Source organism: Mytilus trossulus, chromosome 4 (genome assembly GCF_036588685.1).
Source record: "Mytilus trossulus isolate FHL-02 chromosome 4, PNRI_Mtr1.1.1.hap1, whole genome shotgun sequence".
Taxonomy (NCBI): domain Eukaryota; kingdom Metazoa; phylum Mollusca; class Bivalvia; order Mytilida; family Mytilidae; genus Mytilus; species Mytilus trossulus.
In genome coordinates, this window is record NC_086376.1 from 49,268,384 (window position 1) to 49,288,230 (window position 19,847).

Here is a 19,847-nt window from a genome sequence, read left to right on the forward strand (position 1 = left end):
TTAGCAATACAATTAAAAAAAATATGGTCCAGTATACAGGAAATCTGAAAAAAAGTCAGAAAAAAGTTCAAAGTACTGGCTTGCCGATCTATCAACTAATATTCTTGGAAGAGCCGTATTTCAAGGCAAGATATGGTTTTGGACTCAATCCACTGAGGATATTTATTGTTTGCAATATTTTTGTGAACAAAATTTTGGTATGTTTAATAGGCAACGATAGAGGGGGATCAAATAAAAAAAAGTTAAATATTATAGGGGGGTCAAGAAAACTAAATGTGTTTGATTTCAAAATGACCAGCCCCTTTCCCAGGTAAAAAATAGTAAGTCCCTAAATGAATACAGTATTTCACTGTCAGTCGAAAATATTGATTAATGAAAAAAATTCCCGTATATTATATTTTATTTATATTTTAGACACTATACTTATCAGGTTTTAAAGATATCATACCAATTATTGTGCAGACTCTCTCAGGGTGCATCCTAAGTTCTCCATGTAGACAGTGGAAACGTCTTTTCCACCAACCAAAAGCTCTTTCTATTGTTACTCTGGTTCTGCAATGTGAACCATTGTATCTTTCTTGGCTCTGGTCAGATGGTCTTAAGTATGGTGTGACTAAATATGGTTTACAGGCATAACCACTGTCACCAAGAAGAATACCATTTTGTAAACCGTTGTTGTCCCTCTCTAAAATGGTTCTTAGGTTGCTGGTCCTTAACATATGGCTGTCGTGGGTACTGCCTGGCCATCTTGCTACTAGATTTGTGAACCTTCCTAGAATAAAGAGATTTTACTATATGAATTAAACCAAATATAACTTCAACTAAATTAAATTATATTCGAGTATCATGCGATGTTTTTTCTCTTTTTTTTTAAAAGGGGAAGCGATTTAAAATTTTAACAGAGTCGTTTCCGCATGTTTTTTAAGCTCTGACTACAGAATTAAGTCTTCAGTTTATACTTGAATTGTGATTCGGCTACCAACCCAGCTTTTTATTAGTACCGTGACAAGCGATTGAATGGCATGCACTCTTGATTTGACAGAAAGATTTATTTTATACTTGCAGTACATACCTTTGCTGTCACAAACAGCCTGTACATTGATGGAAGGGTACCCTTTTCTGTTTATAAAGGCAGGTTCATTTTCAGACGGGCGTTGTATCCGAACATGTGTCCCATCGATACAGCCAATTACTCCAGGGAAGCCAGCCATTTTGTAGAAATCATTTTTTATTTCTCTCTTCTCGTCCTCGGAAGGCCATTTTACATAAACTGGGAGGAGCTCTGACAAGGCAAGGGATACCTTTCTTACTACCCGAGATGCAGTTCCCTTATCTATTTCAACAGTATCTCCCAACACTTGCAGAAAGTTTCCAGTAGCATAGAAACGTAATGCTATCAAGACCTATATTTAAAAGAAATGTTTTAAATGTCATACAGACTTGTACATTAACAGATTTAATTTTTCATCTTTATTACATCTTTGTTTGCGTAAAGTCAATTTATAATTATACACTTAAAGTCATTTCAATTTTCACCTGTCTTTGATAATATTCATAGTTATCAAGAATTATACTACCCCTCCCCCTCCCCAAGGCTCCCCTAAATTCATTCTGGATAGCGTAAACAAATCCAGCCACTTTTTATTCACTTTGTTATTTTTAGAGCGTACCCGAACCAAGTTTTATCCAAGTATTCATGTGTTCTCTTTTAGATATAGTTAAGCGGACCCTCCTAAAAATGTGTCACATAATAAATACCGATTTCGAGATAGAAAAGAACAACACAAGGACAATTATGATTTTGCTTTGGAGTGCTTTTTATTCCCGTGGCAATTCCATAAAAGGGCATTCAAACGTCAAAGCAATCTCGGACTAACAATTGTAATATACAGATTTGTGTTATACCTGGAATTTGATTAAATATGTTTATTTACTTTTTTAATCGGGTACAGGTGTAACATATTAGGTTTACTATTTGATTGAAGAAACCGGATCGGGAACAAAAATAGTGCCCGTTATCGCTCCCAATGTTATAGATATATGACATCATTTAGTAAACAGTATTTTGACAGGTGGAAATGGGTTTGTATGCGAAAACTGTTTCATAATTTACCTGGAGCTCTACAGAGAGAGCCTGTGATCTCTTAGTGGGTTGCTGCAGTTTGTCTCTAAGTAAGTTACAAATGAACCTTATACTTTCTTTGTTGAATCTGTATCTTTTCCGAACTTCCTCGTTGCGCATTTGATCATAAGTGATCAATTCTTTCCCTGTACACACGGTCATTTCGCTGGCGTCCGAGTTGGTCAAATAAAACATTGGCTGCCATCTTTAATTGCTAATGAACTCTTAATGATGCCCCATGGGCATCATTAAATAATCTGATTTTTAATGACAGTTTAATGAACTTTTACTTCATTAAAATATTTGTACAACAGATTTAATGACACATTAGTTAATGATGCGCTAATGACATTTTAATGAGCCGTTAACTTTAATGAAACGTTCGTACAACCGGCTGCTGAACTATTACTGGAGCATACTTACCTTATAAACAGTCATACACATGGATTTGTTATACTTACCTTATAAACAGTCATACACATGGATTTGTTATACTTACCTGAACTATTTACCCAATTTTTTGTGAAATATTGTGACACAATGGAACTCTGTTGAAAAAACAATCTATGGAACGCCAATTTAACACGAACAGTTTACAAAATATAGACATTTGCTTAATTGTGTGTTTTATAAATGAAAACGAGTCTTTTATGTTTACTTATGATGTTCTTTTTATATTTTGTAGCTTTTTACTATAAAGTTTGAGGAATAAAGTATTTAAACTCAACTGGTTAACTTACTGTTATTGCAAGCGACTTGTGACAGACAGTACAGCCACGTTTATTTCACATGTGAAATTATCGATTTTTATCTAACTGGGAAATCAATGTAATTCATTTCAACCAATGTAATAATGATGTTTATTACCATGTAATTCATACAGGATAAATGCAAGTCACATTCAAAGAAATTCAAGAAACTTTTTTTCAAAATATGATTTTTGTACCATTCTAGTTAAAGTATGTAAAAGTTTGCTGTATTTTCATGACATCACTTGACTTGATGTTATCAGGACATATTAGTTAATTAATATGCTGACTTTTATTTCCCACATTTCTAGCCAGATTTATATCTTAATTCCTATTCTTTTAACTTAACAATGTTTTGTTTGTTTTTTGTTCAATAAAAATACATTTTATTGTGGACTACATATTTGTTTAGGGGCAAGCTGAAGGACGCCTCCGGGTGCGGGAATTTCTCGCTACATTGAAGACCTGTTGGTGACCTTCTGCTGTTGTTTTTTATTTGGTCGGGTTGTTGTCTCTTTGACACATTCCCCATTTCCATTCTCAATTTTACATGTGTGTTTGTGGATGAATACTTACATAAACTTGGGCTGTAGGGACAGCGGTTTTTGATTGAACTGTTGCTTGTAGCTACTCCATTCTAGTTGCCAATTGCTTTTCTAGTGATTCAAAATGATGAGCACAGCTAATAACATTATTCTAAAATTACAAATAAATCATTTAAATTGCAATAACTCTTTGACAAATATCAAGAGAAAATCAGTCTAATCTTAGTATTTCTTATACAGATTGCGTACAAATATACCAATTTAAATGTGAAGTTTGTAACCTGAAAAGTCTTTGTTATTTCAGTGTGAAATGATATGCTATTATGATTGCTAATCAGTTACTACAATACTGACTCTGTCGCTGTCCCTGTTTTAAAATTTACTTGTATTCAATATTATCTTACAAATACAGATCATAAAGCATTTGAGGACCAAGAAAACTGATTAAGTATAATCAACATCAATCATGCATCAACTCAAGCTTATTATTATAGTATTAATGTATGGACATATTGGCCCTGTAACATGCCCAAGGTGTTAATAATGCCCAAGGATGGTTGTAATGGCCCTGAGGCAACGCCGAGGGCCATTACAACTGTCCGAGGCCATTATTAATATCAAGGGCATGTTACAGGGCCAATATGAAAAAGTCCATATATTGATACTTTTATTAACCAACTATAACATGTATAAAGGCAACTTCATTCAAGAACAGTCTTCGAGTCTCGGATCCAAAATTATACAGCTATCCACAAACTACAACAGGACCAATACAGAAAAGCCCGTTTCATAACATTTTTATTAAATGGTTTTTATTCTTCCATTAAACAAAGAGTAAAAAACTTACCGTGAAGAAGATACAGGAATTTCATAGCTGAACTTCAACTTGTCTTTTCGCATTCAATTTCGCATGGAATTTTAGTCAACATTGTGACTGTCAGATGTAATTTCTGATTTCTCATCCAAGTACTTAATTTTAAGCTATTAAAATTCATTTCATCTAGCAAATAAAAAGTAGCTGGGAAGAATTAATCAGACAGTTTAACTATTCTAAAGTCTGCATTCTGAGGATTGAACAACGGAAATGAAACAGTGATAATAATCGAAAATCGTTCTCAAAAAAGGCTGTGAAATATTTCCGTTTCAAGTTGTTACAAAACAATGTTAATGAACATCATTTAAACTTATTTTTATGATATTAAGTTTAAAAAAGAATAAAAAAATGTCACACTTATTTAAAGAAATAAACGTCATTTTGTTTTAATCAATGTCCCGTTTCATCTGTTCATAATGCATGACTGAGTCTGTGATTTCGTAATGCATGGGTGTGGTTTCGTAATGCATGACTGAGATTTTGTAATGCATGACTGAGATCTCGTAATGACTGGCTGTAGCAATTTCTCCGTTCATAATGACCAGATGTCGAAATTTTCCTTTTATAAAAGCATGGGCATTTCTATACATATTGTAGTAAGTTGGTTAATAACTACTGATATAGACTGATTTATAGTATGATTAATACATTTTCTTGTCTATAAGGCACAGCATACTATTATGTCAATGTAATCTTTGTTATTTCCTGTAATATTTTTTTTATATTAACATATTTTAGATCATAAACTAATTGATATTCTCACAGCACAATAAAAGCGTTGATTTTCTCAAAAAAATATTTATCCTACAGGGTATTGAATTATATTTAAGCAGTCAACCTTCGTTTTTTCCCTTCCAACATAACAGAATCAGATGTCTTGATGTGATATATATAGAATAATACATGGCAAAATCCGTATCGCATGCTGTATCACCACAAGAAACCAATATCAGTCCCGAGGGCTGATATTGGTCGAGTGGCGATACAGTATGCGATACAGATTTTGCCATAAATTATTCTGTTTATCATATATTTTAATAGAATCAGATTCATGGGATATCCATTGGTTTTTTTTATTGTCTGAAATTATAAGCTAGAAAAGAACCTTATCATTTTCCTGTATATTTCCAGCTGACTTTTTTATAGACTTCCTTATCAACCACATCATAATGTCCCCTATAATAAAACTGACAAAGGAAATGGGGAATGTGTCAAATTATTACATTATTACATTCTTAAAATATGTTAAAGACCATGTATTAATATGCATGCACTAACAATACTGTCCTATTATTTCAACTAATCAATATTAATCAAATAAGTATCATAAGATGTAGAAATGTTTGAAGTTTTATTATTTATTTGGAGATTATATTTTTTATGATCATTTTAATTTTCTGACGAGGTGAACATCATGCAGCAAGAACATTTTTCTTGAAAAGTTTGCTATCTATTCTAACCAAACTAAAATCGTAAAAATTTGCATTTGTGTTTAATCCATCAGGTAATGAAAACAAACTTCACACGAAAACTATGAAAAAAATTAAAAATAAAACTTTAAATATTAATACATCTTATTATCCTGCATTCATCAGTCATCTATTGTTCAAATAACAGGTATACAAATACATTTTTGCTTTATTTGTACAGTAAGTAAGTAAATTATTTATTATAGTGACATGTGTAAATATGTACAGATTATAAATATACAATATATGATAAATATCAATACACCCGGCCCAATGGACCTATAAGTCACCTCAAATGAAATTAAGTAATTTTAAAACAATATATCACGTTCTTCAAAATAACAAATTATTCATGAAATTATCTTTTTGTTGACGAAAGTTAACCTTTAATTAATTTTAAAATAAAAATATATAAATATTAAGCTATTTGTAAACAAAATTTCGTCTTTTAGAATATGCCTGTACAATGTATTTGGCTAGTTTTCGAGTATGGCTAATATTTAAAAAAATAAGTTTTTCATTAATGTTCATAGAAATAAAGGAAGTAGTTAACAAAAGTTCACCAAAAACATGTTCTCGTATATCAGAATAGAATGTACAGTCTAGTAAAAAATGAGTTTCAGTTTCTGACACGTCTGCAGTGCAAAATTTGCAAAGTCTTTCTTCTGGTCTTTCACCTATATATCGTCCTGTTTCTATCCTCAGAGGTAATATTCCACACCTGAATTGTGCTAAATGTGAGCGTTCGACTTTGGTTAAATTTAATTTTACATACTGTTCCTGATTAAAGGCAGATTTGAAAGTTACATAGGTACGAAGTTTTGGTACTTGTTGTATATTGTCATTCCATATGTTTGAATAAAGTCGCTGAATGTTCATTTCTACAGTTTTCAAATTAACAGCTGTTTTTGAATCAAAATAATGTTCTAGATGAAGTTTACAGAAAATGTCCTTCAATTCGCTACACCAATTGTCGGTGCATCGGTTATAGTCTGCATTAAAAGCGATCTTCGTTATACGATCATCTTCAAACTTGACTAGTCTGTTCCAATACCTCACCATGTTTGTCCATCTTCGAAACTGGCTAGGGACCCATCCAACATCACCATGTAAGGCGAGAGTAGGCGCAAAACGGTGAACACCAAGAAAATATCGTATTGTACGGTTTTGAATATTGTCTATTGTTTGAAATTTTCGGTATCCCCAGACACTTGAGGCGTAATCTAAGATTGGAACTACACACGAGTAATACAGTTTTTCGTAGGCATTGAATCCGAAGTCTTTATTGTTGTGAATTTTAGATATGATTGTTCCTAGTGCTCTTCCACCGCCTTTCGACAAATTTTCGACATTGGTTTTGAAATTTCCGTTATGACTGAATGTAATCCCTAAATATTTGTAATTTTCAACCTTCTCCAATTTGTTTTTACCAATTGTAAATTCGAAATTAGTTTCTTTGGTTTTTGGTTTTCTGAAATGAATACACTTGGATTTATCTGTATTGATTAACACCCTCCAACGTTTACACCATTGGTGCAGTGTATTCAGCATACACTGAAGATCCTCAGCCGACTTTGCAACTAACGCTATATCATCCGCATACAATAATAATGATAACTTCGTTTCAAGTAAGTCAACCCCAAGATTAAGGTTATTAATTTCTTGTACAAGATCGTTTATAAATATGGAGAACAAAGTCGGTGATAAATTATCTCCCTGTTTCACACCAGTTTTACAGCAGAACCACGATGTTAGTTTACCGTTTATACGAACACAGGACTCAGAACTTTGGTATATACTTTTGACAGAGTTGTATAACTTCCCATCAATTTTGTTCAGCAAAAGTTTGTATAACATCATATCCCTGTCAATAAAATCAAAACATTTCTTCAGATCGATGAATGCAACAAATACTGATTTCTTATTTCTTATAACACTATTCAAAGTAAATATATGGTCTTCACACGATCTGTTCTTTCTAAACCCATTTTGTTCGTCGGCAAGAATATCATTGTTATCAAGATGACTGACGAGCCGTTGATTAATAAAAGAACTATACAATTTGCTAGTGCACGACAATAGACTTATACCTCTGTAGTTCATTGGTACTCGGAGATCTGATGACGGGTCCTTCAAGATTGGACATATGATGGCTTTTCTCCATATGGTTGGAATTATACTGGTGTCAAATATTAGTTGGAAGAGCTGTTGTAATGTTTGAATGATTATTGGGTACTTTAAAACGCCGTATGGAATTTGGTCGGGTCCACTTGCTGACTTTGATTTTGCATGCATTACAATTTTAGTTATTTCGTCAATCGTAATATTAGAGTTTAAATCTTCATTCGGCATAAATAACGGATCTTCCATTTCAGATTCCAATAACTGTTTGTGAACTTTTGACTGATTATAATGATCGTTTTCAAATTCTATGTTGTTTTTCCCGTTGTAAAGATTTTCAAAATCAATACGCCATTTGTTAAGTACGTCCTCCTCGTTTGTTAAGATTTCCCCAGATTCATCAACGACTTCCATCGGAATATCCTTTACTTTTCGAGGACCAAGCTTTCTGATCTTTTCCCAGAATTCATTAGGATTCGTTGTTACCATTGTTTCAATATCGACTGCCATAGCTTTCTTGTATGTCCGTTCAGATCGTCTAAGATTTTTATCAAAAACATCTCTCGCTTGACTGTACTCGCGTCTGATAGCTGATATAACACTTCGATTTCCGTTACACTGTATAAATTCATTTTCTTTATGTCGCATATCATTCCATAAATTCGTTAGGTTATCATTCCAATATGGTTTCCGGTTTTTAAGTCTTTTGTTAGCTCTATCATATCCAGTTTTAGGTATATTTTCGTTCATTTCGGTTAAAATTACAGTGCACAAATTGTCATAAATTTTGTCTACATTATCTTGGGTTTCCCTACATCGCTCAATTGTTTCAATTACCTCAAATAGTGCGGACCTTCTAATATCACTTGACATGAAATCTAACGGAATGCGATCAAGCCTGAAACGCGGTTGACAGTTAGTTTGGTCTTTAATCCTATACGATAGTCCATGATGCGTAACATTAAATTCACACATAATAACCGAATGGTCAGGTAATTTTGATTTGTCACCAATTAGATCTAGCAACATATTGTCGTTAATAATTGACTGAATAGTTAACACCTTGAAGTAATTCAAATAATCGTATATATCCTGCGGGACGCATATATAATCTACTACGGCTTTCCCTTTTTTCGATATTGAGGTAAAATTGTCGTTAGGGAATCTTCCGTTGAGTACACAAAATTTGGCTTCATTCAGAAAATCTAATAGTTCGTGTCCGTGCTGGTTAATACTTTTGTCTATCGGGTGTCTTTTTGGTAGATTATCGATATCATACAATGTTTCCGAAAGAGTTCCAATTCGTGAATTAAAGTCTCCTATCAAATATATTCCATCATTCTCGTTATTCATGTATATTTGCGATAATAGATGTGCATAAAAACTTTGAGCATCACGGCCTCTACTTGAGTTCTCGGGAGGCAAATAACAAGCAAATACAAGAAATTCAAATTCTGTTGAACGGCCGGTAAACTTAATTCCAAGAATTCCATCAAATGACTTATCAACCACGGAGACATTAAAAAGTTCAAGCAGCCAGTTTTTTACAAGTACCCCGACTCCACCAGATGCTTTAGGTGCCTTTTTGTGTATTTTCGATCTATTAAAGCCAAACCATGTATACCCAGGGACACAAATTTTATCTTCGTTAGTAAGATGAGTTTCACATAGGGACATTATATCACAATTAGTTGCTTTAATAATTTCAATTCTCAATGTACTGTTTTCATTAGTCCATCCACAAACATTTAAATGACAGAGTTTAATGGAGTCAATAGGCCGGGTGGGCTGTTACCGGTGATCATTTTCTTGGGTTTCAGGTTGTGTAGTTGGTTGAAGATTTCTCGATTTAATGCGTCCGTTTGCATCAACATGTAGACTTCTTGCTTGAGCATTAGGTAGATTACGCAACACTGCATGGGCATTCATTTCGATCAAGCGTTCTATTCGAGATTTACTGCTTTTTATGTAGACTTTATTGTATATGGCATTGTCTTTTAGTTTCATTTTGTTTCTCAGAACTTGTACCTTTTCATGCGTGTTTCGAAAGCTTATTTTCACGATTCCTGGTCTGTTGGTGGATCTTGTTGGTAAGCGTACCGCACCAGTTACTCGAACGTTCTGGGTAACCTCATCTCCAAGAGCGGAAATTAAGCTCTCGGCTTTTTGTATCAAATTCTCACCTTCAGTAACCGGAATACCACTGGCTGTTATTGTTATTTCATTGTTATCTAACGGGTTTAAAGGTTGAACTGTAGATAATATACCGTTATCATTACTGTTTAATAAGTGAGAGTTGATCTGTTTTCCTTGTTCTTCGACATTGTCTATACGTGATTGAATTGACTGAATGGTATTAATTATTTGATCGGTTCGGTTAGTTTCTCTAGCAAGATCTAGTGATATTTCATCACGAAGTGTTCTAATTTTGTTATCAACACTAGCAATGAGATCAGTTTTCAGTTTGTCAAGTTTAGACTCAAACATGCGTTTCATACCCTCTTGACCAACTTTCAAATCTTGAACAACTTTTATTAATGTATCTAGTTTATCGGAAACGGGGGAATCGACGTCTGCTTGTTTTTGTGGGTTGCTGCTTGATGCCATTTTTGTTTCTTTCGTGTTCGACTTTGGTGTCTTTGTTTTCTTTGGTGGTTTGGGTGTTGATGGATTTAATTTATCAGAATATAAATCAGCGAATACACTGTTATCAAGTTCATCAAATTTCTCACTCGAGTCGTATAATATAGAGTTAGTTTGATTCAACAATTCACTCACCGATATACTGGTATCGTGATTACTACTCGTGGGGTCCTCGGGTTTGAAATGTTTTGGTTTACAGTCTTGTTGTGAATCACTACCACTACTGCCCCTGTTCCCTTTTTTTCGTTTCTTCTGTTTCTCTTTATCCTTTGTCATTTATGAGTATTTGACAGTGTTTTTGTTCACAATAAAAGGTCCATATAATCACATTTTAGAATTTCATGAGAGTGAAAAATTTACACGTCCATTTTACATAAGTCACGTGATAATGTACATGTACTAATAAAGTCTCCTGTTACCTTGCTTTATGTTGAGCGTGGGGTTATGGGGATTTTTACTTTTGTGAACCAGTTCATTTTTGATGTCCTTATCCCGGTCTGTGTTCAAATTTTCGATTTCTTTGAAACAGTAGATGATTTACATTTGACAACGAAAGTTTTGAGTGTTGGGTGTAAATTTCAGGATAAAAACAGTTTATGGAGCCTCGCTTTTCGTCCTGTTTCTAAAGCTCAAACAAATAAAGTTTATATTTTCGTACAATGTTCTTATATTGTATATGTATTTTGTCTTTTTTATATTCAAAAATCACTCATAAAGTTACTGTGTAGTAATTTTTTTAAAAACATATCAATTTTAGTTGAAATGATAGGACAGTTTTTAAGTGGGGACTCATTTTTATATCATCTGTTCATCTGTTCATAATGCATGACTGAGTCTGTGATTTCGTAATGCACGGGTGTGGTTTCGTAATGCATGACTGAGATTTTGTAATGCATGACTGAGATCTCGTAATGACTGGCTGTAGCAATTTCTCCGTTCATAATGACCAGATGTCGAAATTTTCCTTTTATAAAAGCATGGGCATTTCTATACATATTGTAGTAAGTTGGTTAATAACTACTGATATAGACTGATTTATAGTATGATTAATACATTTTCTTGTCTATAAGGCACAGCATACTATTATGTCAATGTAATCTTTGTTATTTCCTGTAATATTTTTTTTATATTAACATATTTTAGATCATAAACTAATTGATATTCTCACAGCACAATAAAAGCGTTGATTTTCTCAAAAAAATATTTATCCTACAGGGTATTGAATTATATTTAAGCAGTCAACCTTCGTTTTTTCCCTTCCAACATAACAGAATCAGATGTCTTGATGTGATATATATAGAATAATACATGGCAAAATCCGTATCGCATGCTGTATCACCACAAGAAACCAATATCAGTCCCGAGGGCTGATATTGGTCGAGTGGCGATACAGTATGCGATACAGATTTTGCCATAAATTATTCTGTTTATCATATATTTTAATAGAATCAGATTCATGGGATATCCATTGGTTTTTTTTATTGTCTGAAATTATAAGCTAGAAAAGAACCTTATCATTTTCCTGTATATTTCCAGCTGACTTTTTTATAGACTTCCTTATCAACCACATCATAATGTCCCCTATAATAAAACTGACAAAGGAAATGGGGAATGTGTCAAATTATTACATTATTACATTCTTAAAATATGTTAAAGACCATGTATTAATATGCATGCACTAACAATACTGTCCTATTATTTCAACTAATCAATATTAATCAAATAAGTATCATAAGATGTAGAAATGTTTGAAGTTTTATTATTTATTTGGAGATTATATTTTATATGATCATTTTAATTTTCTGACGAGGTGAACATCATGCAGCAAGAACATTTTTCTTGAAAAGTTTGCTATCTATTCTAACTAAACTAAAATCGTAAAAATTTACATTTGTGTTTAATCCATCAGGTAATGAAAACAAACTTCACACGAAAACTATGAAAAAAATTAACAATAAAACTTTAAATATTAATACATCTTATTATCCTGCATTCATCAGTCATCTATTGTACAAATAACAGGTATACAAATACATTTATGCTTTATTTGTACATGTACTAATAAAGTCTCCTGTTACCTTGCTTTATGTTGAGCGTGGGGTTATGGGGATTTTTACTTTTGTGAACCAGTTCATTTTTGATGTCCTCATCCCGGTCTGTGTTTAAATTTTCGATTTCTTTGAAACAGTAGATGATTTACATTTGACAACGAAAGTTTTGAGTGTTGGGTGTAAATTTCAGGATAAAAACAATTTATGGAGCCTCGCTTTTCGTCCCGTTTCTAAAGCTCAAACAAATAAAGTTTATATTTTCGTACAATGTACTTATTTTGTATATGTATTGTGTCTTTTTTATATTTAAAAATCACTCATAAAGTTACTGTGTAGTAATTTTTTTAAAACATATCAATTTTAGTTGAAATGATAGGACAGTTTTTATGTGTGGACTCATTTTTATCGTATCCAGGAAATACATCAATTAGACGTCAATGAACAATCGTATTGAAGTCTTTCAAATTATGACGTCATGCTAGGTATGTAATACGGGTTTTGCCATGCAATACAGGTTTTTCTATGCGATACAGGGTAGGTGATACAGACTTGAAAAAAGAACATTTATTAGATATACAAAATTGCTGTATTTTGTACTAAATATATGATAAAGATGATAAAGTATCAATTCAAATCTACTTACTTATATAACTCTAAGGAAAGCCTCATGTTGTCTTGTATTTATCAGTGATTCCTTTAACAGCTGAGTGGATGGACCTTCACTTGATTCACCAGAATGCATCTATCAAATCTACAAAAATGCAGAAACATTAGTTGAAGCTGTAACTGTATCTATGTATCAAGCGGAATAATAATAATTTTATATTTACATTTTTTAAACAATAAACATAAAACTTTCAAATATTCTAGACAATTGTCTGATTAGAAGGCTTAGATAAGAGAAAATCGATGGTAGTAGAAATTGATGTCTGCTTTCATTCATAAGGTGTCCCATCTTCAAAGCAGCCATATCTAGAAGGACAATGTTAACTTTTAACCTAAACTTTCAAATGAAAACAATGTCATATAAGATAACCATGAGTTATCTCCCATGTTTATTTGTCTATGATCAATTCTCTATATGTAGCTAATACAGTGCTGAAACAAGAATTCATCAAAACACAGTTACCTGTATATTTATTGGCAGCACACAATGTGGGCGGATTTCTGAATCTACATTCTCTGTTGTGGCAGGTACGGCTTCATTTAAAATGGCTGGTACTATAGAAAGAAAAAACATGCCATGTCAGTTAAAAACTAATGAAAGTGTGATGAACCATATCAATGCTGTACAGATACTACTATCATTTTAGAATAAGACTTACTGTTTATAATTTCATGAAAATTCAGTAACCTGATTCAACATCTCTTTTAAAATGGTGCTAAATGTTGCTTTTTAAACATGATCAGACAAAAATACTCTATAAGTTATTTACATTACTTGTAATTGATCATGTTTTGTCTCCATTTTCTTGAATTCAGAATTTCAAACTACATTTTTCGAACTTTTACATTTATTGTCTAAAATCTTGTGAAATTTACTGAAATAATATGAACATCAAACTTACTATCATCAATTCCTTCTCCTCCTTAACCACATTCTTTATTGAACAGTCTAATACCAGTCACAATCATTGTCAATTCCAGGAGTTGTCTTTTTTGTCATGCTTTGTCAGAGACATAAAAGTTCCCAATTCTGTTTGAGGGAAGACACTCTTAAGAGCTGCAGTTGCCTCCCTTACTACAGCTATATATGTAGGACTACCAAGACCAGATCTTAATAAAACAACTGAGACAATTTTATGATACAAGCTTTCTAATGCTTCTCTTGTTCTTGCCCTATTGTCTATGATTTCACAGATTGCTGGTTGTAACCTAGATTCTAAAACTCTTCTGTGTTCTTCTAAAAAGTCAGCTTAAAATTAAATAATAATTTCATAAACATTGGATAGGTAATGACCTTCTTCTTTCATATTTCTCATTTCCTCTGCAGCTCTAAAAGGATCTACCTTACTGCCAGTTCTTTCCTGCATAGAACCTATCGTGCATGTATTTCCGCTGAGCCTCACTGAAAATTACTCTTTTTTTCTTGGTTTTAAATGCCCAACTCTGACGCAGCCCACTTTCTCCTACAATTGATGGTATTGACACTAACTGGGTATCAATGAAATTTACTTTTGTGTCATACATAATTTTAGCCTTGTCGTGAACAAATGCAAGTTGTGACTTGTACATAGTTACAATGTCCCAGCAGAAGGTGGTTATCCAATGTCTCATTAGAGCTAAATGATTTGATGCAGCCATCTTTAGGACAATCATACTATGCCTTAGTTCTAGGGTCATGTTACAAATTTAATAAAGTAGAAAAATGCACTGAAGTTTCATTTTCAATCATGACATCTATCTAAAATTTAGCTATTGACATTCAGTATAATAATATTATGCTCATTTCATCCAGTTTGAAATATTTTCCTTATATAATTTAACATTTTCTTAATCATATTATAAACAGCTGAATGAATCATTATTATTTAGGGTTCCTTTCCTTCAGTATTCAAAGATCTGCTGACAGTTTCCTCATTTGTCTAGATCAGTTTCACAAGAAGTTCAGCTGGCTTTGGTGAAGACCCAAGTGATTTCCAAGGAATAAGATAAAATAAAATAAAATATATAAATTAATTATTTTTTCTACAAATAGGAGCTAAATGATGACGTACCCTTAGTTATGAATGAAACACTTATCAAAGTCATCAAGTCATGCAGAAAATATTGGTCATACTATATATGCTTACAGTTATCACTTTAATGACTTGTAATGGCTTAGTGAGGGACAGATGAATGGACAATATATTGCTGCAAAAGCTTGAGTTGTTTCAAGGTTAAAGTGATCAAATTATTGAATTGAATTATGAATACTTCTTAAAACATCTACTGATAAAGCATGATATACTTTGACAGGTCTATAATTGTTAACTTTTTATACATTGGGACTTAGATGAATAGTTGTCTCATTGACACTCATACCATATCTTCTTATTTATACTGGTATATGAGAAAGTATCTTTATGTAATTCACAAAACCCTTCATCTTTTCCTATTGTATAAGCTTTCCAAACTCTCAATCCATCAGACTCAAACTGGAAGTTATGAAGTTGGGTAATTCCTGGAATTGATTTCATATTGTTCTTTTCACCATCGATAACAGTTACTGTGTCCACAACTAAAACTATAAATTGACCAATTTGTCTTGCATCTATGGCCTAAAAAAATACATTGTTGATACATGTATTATAATGTATGTGTCTGAAAACACATTTATATAAGACACAAAATACATTCGTAGGGTTTTTATTTTATGATATTTAAATTTCATAACAAAGTCAGCATCCACTTGTGTCTGTACAGTACCATATAAAGTATATGTCTAAACAGACACAAATACAGAAAAAGAGAAATCACAAAACTATTTAACACTGTTTTGTCACTGAAGTTTGTCTATCAATTCATGGTTTAAAGGACTTATGAAGCCTGTTTACTTTAAAAAAAATCTTTTTGCATGCTAAAATTTATCACACTACACAATTTCTTTTTGCATGCTAAAATTTATCACACTACACAATTTCTTTTTGCATGCAAAAAATTATCATACAAAAAAAATTCATTTTAAATGCTAATAAAATGCTTCGCTGAGCACAGCCTGAACCGGCTGCAGAGATTGAATTTTAAACATTTGGGGCAAATTTGGACACAAAATACAAGCTTGATACTGTGAATTTGGATTGTGATCAAATTGTTGATATATTATAGGTTTCTGACACAAAATAAATGTGGAAAAGATTTAACAAATCTATTGTGCAATAACTGTGCAATTGAAGATTTGTTCTTGAAACTTTTAAAATATATGAAATTCGAAAAAAATATAAACTTGGTAAAATAGAACCTTGTAGTACAATTTTAGAGAGCACCATACACTTAAGGATGTATTCTTCTGACTTTTCAGTCTCGTTCAGTCTCGTTGAAATCTCGTTCTTAAATTATTTCCAAAACATATGATAGAAGTGGAAAATATCAATGAATTTTAAAAATATTATAATCAAACATAACTCTGTGAAAAAATTGTGTATTTACCATGAACGGTTGTTGAATAATCCAGTTTTAAAATTTTACGACCATTCAAGTCAGTATTTTTAGTCAAAATTTTGAGAAATGGGTGAGGGATACAAAAAATGATTTTACAAGAATAATATACATCCCATCTCATTTTGGTCTTTTCAAATTTCTTAGATATGTATTTTTTCAATCATTTATAACAAAAAAATTGAATTAATATGCATTTTGTTCTTTAAAATGAGAAAAATCATAAAAATACAAAATTGGCAGTATGGTAAATTTTACCCAAAAAAGCATCAAAATATGATAAAACTTTCTTATATTAACACCTACCTATAGTTTTTGTAAGTTAAATTTATTCAGATTGGTCCACTTCATCTTTATGGAAAGTATGAAAAAAAGTTTAATTGTGGAACTGTGATTTTTTTCACGATAATAGCCCAAAAATAGGTAAAAATCGATGAAAAGTGAGAAAATCATCAAAATCGGGCATTTTCAAAGGGCCGTAGCAAAAAAAGAAGCACACCACCATATGATGTTTTCTTCACCAATTGTTTTGTTACAGTCTTGTAAACCTAAAAATCAGGTTAAGAAAAAAAGTTTAATTCTAGAAATTTTTGGCTCCTCAGAGGTGTACATCCTTAAACACAAGTTATTGTCTAGAATGTAGAGAAATCCATACCCTTAAACTTAAGTTATTGTCTGGAAACCAAATGTCTTTGGAATATAAGAATTGTAACAACAAAGTGATACCTATATACTACTGGAAATAACTATTAAGTTGTTTTGCAGTCACAAGATTACTGGATATATTTGCAAATTTACTATATATACATACTACTTTCATTTCTTCATCTGAAGTAACATCATGGCCTTCATTTATGTATTGCTTAATAACTGACTTAATATTGGAGGTTCTACGATCAAATGGCCCTAAAATAAAGAAACAAAATATGCAACTATTAAGAAAAGTAATTTAGTATCTGCACAAAAAATTGTAGTTTACCACTAAGAAGACATGAAATCATCTTTTTTCTTTCTCTCATCAGTGATCTCTAATTTTTCTATAATGTTTTCCAGGTCTAGGAAGATCTCCGCCAACCCCCCCCCCCCCCACTCAGCCAAATAGTAGTCTAATCCCTCTATACATTTTCATACAGATGCAGAACAATCATTTAAAATCTTATATACTATTGAGGTAAAAATGAAGTGTAAATTATGAATCTTATAGATCCAATTTTAAGTTGGAGGAAGATAAAACAAGTAAACTGCGAGCTACTGCTCACTGATGATACCCCCGCCGCAAGTGGATAATATTAATAGTGTAAAAATATGCAAGTGTTCAGTTAACAGGAAGTTGTCAAGTGATCAATCTGAAAACGCATCACACGGTATAGCTGACTTATATAAATCCTGAAACAAAATTTCAGAAATCCATGTATTGTAGTTTCTGAGAAAAATGTGACGAAAATTTTCAACTTGGCTATCATGTGTAAAATCATACAAGTGTTCGGTAAACAGGAAGTTGTCAAGTGATCAATCTGAAAACGCATCACACCGTATAGCTGACTTAGATAAACCCTGAAACTAAATTTCAGAAATCCTTGTATTGTAGTTCCTGAGAAAAATGTGACGAAAATTTTCAACTTGGCTATCATGTGTAAAATCATACAAGTGTTCGGTAAACAGGAAGTAGTCAAGTGATCAATCTGAAAACGCATCACACGGTATAGCTGACTTAGATAAACCATGAAACCAAATTTCAGAAATCCTTGTATTGTAGTTCCTGAGAAAAATGTGACGAAAGTTTCATGGGACGGACTGACTGACGGACGGACTGAAGGACTGATGGACGGACTGAAGGACGGACTGAAGGAGGGACTGACGGACAGACAGAGGTAAAACAGTATACCCCCCCTTTTTTAAAGCGGGGGTATTTTAAAGAGGGGGTATAATTAGTGTTCATGTGGTTACAATATAGAGGTCATCTTGTGTTGTTATATCTCTGATTAGTAAAATTCAAACATTTGCAAAATTCAAACAAAAATATGGTCTAAATTATCAAATTTTCAGGGGTAATCACCATGCATGATTCTGACTCTTCATATTGTCTTGTATTCATTAAAGAATTATAGTATTCCATTTTAGTAAACAAAATATATTTTTTACAAGTAGAAGTTCAAATAATATTTTTTCCCCTGTTAAGACCAATTGTAACATTTAATATTTTTTTATACCTAATGGTTTAATATCTTCTGTTTCACAATATTTTATGAACTGAAATTAATTGATAGATTTTCATCCCTACCCACTCCGATTTTTTTATTTTGAAAAATTTACGATTTCTGGATTTTTTCCATGTCCATTACCAGTAACCATTGATACGTTCGTTTCATTCAAACCTTCCTGTGTCAATTTCAGTGTTGTATTTCTTCGAGTAATCTTACGAAAATGATTAAGTTGACATATTCTGCTGGTTAAAGATGACAACATCAACTATTGAGAATAGAGATTGATCACGAGAGGGTCATGAAATATTTGGGTTACAAGTAAAAGGCTGTGTCCAAGAAGGCAATTTGAGGTATGTGACAAATGATTAGATTATTCTCCTTATTTATACAATGACTTTATGTCAGGAAATTTGGACTATGTCTGATATCCAAAGCACAAATTCGTGGAACATATTGGTCAAAAAAGCATGACTGGATTAAAGAAATTGACCCAAGCACGAACTTGATTTATGACTGTATATTGAGCCTGAGACTACTATGCTCCCCCTTACTATAACAGTCTCAGATTGAGCTACAAAAAAGTTGACAAACATTGTTATCATAGCAAGCCCTTAGATTTACACATGGCTGTTGTTTTTTGTTGACAGCAATCGTCCTTTGTCTCAATACTCTAAATATAACTTCTTTTTATTAAGTTTATGTTTAACGTCATAATCATATTTGCATCTTGCTTTAATTTAAAACACAAACAGTGTGGAAAGTAATAGGGTTTGTGTTTCAATTTTATTCTGTACTATAACACTTGTGTTGCATACATTTGCATCAATTAATACAAGTTTATGGTGACTACAAACCATCGCTTAGAAAACAAAATAAATTATAAGTAGGTATAGTCCAACTGTTTTTATCTGCACTGGCACCTGTACATATGA

The 19,847-nt window shown here is 32.3% G+C and overlaps 1 pseudogene; it reads right to left on the reverse strand.

Annotated features, from left to right (window-relative positions):
* The window catches only part of LOC134716660 (cilia- and flagella-associated protein 206-like), a 45,688-nt pseudogene extending 30,810 nt beyond the window's left edge, over positions 1 to 14,878 (reverse strand).
* Positions 14,879 to 19,847: the final 4,969 nt, after the last annotated feature.